We start from the raw sequence: 2296 nt of genomic DNA, 5'->3' as shown, positions 1-2296 counted from the left end.
TTTTATTTAATGGCCATGAGACAGCACTGGCAATTTTGAGTAAGAAAATTAATTTAGCTGGGAGATGTTTGATGAATTGGAAGAAAGGGCAGTTGGAGGTGAGAAGACCAATTAGAAGTCCAAGGGAGAGGTAATTATAGTGCGGATTCCAGCTAAGACAAGGGAAGTGGGAAGAAAGGAATAAATAGGATAAAGTTCACAAAGACATGGGGATTGATTTCATTGGGGATTGGACTGGAGAAACATTAGTCAAAGATGATTCCTTGACAATGGGAAAGTCAGGGAGAAGGGTTTGCCTATGGAGTACGGAAGTGATTCTTCTCAGTTTTAGTCATGTTAAATCTGAGGTCTAAGCGAGCTGACTTCCTGATCCAAATGTTTAGCTGGTGATGATTAGAATGTGGGCTTAGAGTTTACCTAGAGTGAGAATTAAAACCAAAGAAGACACTAGAGAACATAACAGGAAAGATCTGTAGGGGAATATGATATCTGTCTTTAAATACCTAAAGAACTGGTATTCAGGAAAATGACCACAGTTTACCAGTGTGACTCTGCGAAGCAAAAGTAGCATTCTTTGGGAAAGTTATAGAGAAGCAGAGTTTAACTTTATGTGTCAATAATTATCTAACACCTACATAATTGTCCATAGATAGAATAGGTGCCTCAAAAGGAAGTAAATTCCTCGGGCCATTTATAGAGCAAACATTTAAAAATAAAAGCACATGTAGATACAAATCATATGCCTTCTTTTATAACTAGACTTTGCATCATTTCTAGAAAAGCTTAACCTCAGGGGATTGTAAACTCTATTAAATTTCTGGGATTATGCCACACCCATTCATAGTCTAACCATTGGCAGACAGGTTTTATTATTCATTAGCCTTGGATTCATCTTTCCATGCTCTCCGAGTCTTTGTAACAGACAGTATTCTTGCATCATGTGGTTCCTCGGTTCTCCAGCCAGGATCCATCTTCTTTTGGTTTCTTCTCTCCATCCTACCAATGGTAACTACTAAGAGAGCACGTGTGTTTTGTTTTCTAGGGAGAGTTTATTACTCCCTTTACTCCTCCTCTTCTCCTTAGATTGAATCGGAATCAATAACAAGAAAATTTAGTCAGTTAAAGGTTAAGTTGTGGTATGAAGTGAAAAGAAGTAAAATCTGAAACTGCACGAGGCTGCATGGTCTCTCTCTCTCCCCCTCTACCCCCACCTCTTCTTCCTTTCCCTCTTCTTACTCCTTTTCTCTTGGATAGTTTTCTTATTTTGATTTGACATTGGAAATACTGGTTAAGAAGAGGCCTCAGCCTTTTTGTTTTAGGCTCAAATACTGGAAGCAAAAAAAAAAAGAGTTTGTGGAGCCACATGGCCCAAGCCATTAACTACGACCTCTCCTCCATTAGAGAGAGTACAGCGTAGTAGTGAAGAGTCAGGCTGCCAGGTCCAGTCGTAGCTCCACCCACTCACCAGGTGGTGGCTCAGATCAGCTTGCTTAACCTCTGTGTTTCTCCCATTCCTAACTTGTAAAGTAGGGATGCATTATTTCTACCGTTACGTTGCTGGCACTGAGGATAAAGCAGTAACAGAACAGATAATGTCCCTGTTCTGAGAGAGCTTACATTCTAGCAAAGAAGATAGAAACCAAGCCAATAAATATGTGATTTGTTGAGTGGTAAGAGCAAAGAAGAAAAGTAATACAAAGTAAAGGGATGAAGAGTGATGAAAGGGGTACTAATTTTTATGGAACAATCAGATAAAACCTTTGTGAGGAATGATATTTCACCAAAGACCTTATATATATCTGGGTGAAGCATGTCCAAACTGAGGGGGGCAGCAGGTGGAAGGCCCTGATGAGGGAAGCTTCTTTGAGTATTCAAGAAATAGCCAGGAGACTAGCATAACTGGAGTGAAATGAGGGAGGAGAAGAATGGCAGGAGATGAAGCTGATGTAGAGTGAGGACACATCCCTTATGGCCCATAAGCCACAGTACAGAGGTCGGATGATATTCTGAGTGAAATGGAAAGCCATTGGAGAGGAGTCAGAGATGACTTTGCCAGTGCAATTAGAATTCTGTATAAAGCTGTCATTTACTGAGGTGAGAGAAGATTGAAGGAGAAGCAAAATGGGAGCTCAAGAGTTTATAACCAGATACATTAAATTTGAGATGCCTATTAAATTTTTAATTGGAAAAGTCAAGTAGGAAGTTGAATACAGTGTATACATCTGGAGTGCAAATGCTGCTGTGAGTTCATATGAGATGAGAACTGAGAATTGGCCGTTGAATTTGATAACAAAGA

Source organism: Rhinolophus sinicus, chromosome 1 (genome assembly GCF_057876585.1).
Source record: "Rhinolophus sinicus isolate RSI-liver-muscle chromosome 1, RSI-T2T, whole genome shotgun sequence".
NCBI lineage: Eukaryota > Metazoa > Chordata > Mammalia > Chiroptera > Rhinolophidae > Rhinolophus > Rhinolophus sinicus.
This window is presented reverse-complemented; position numbering follows the sequence as displayed.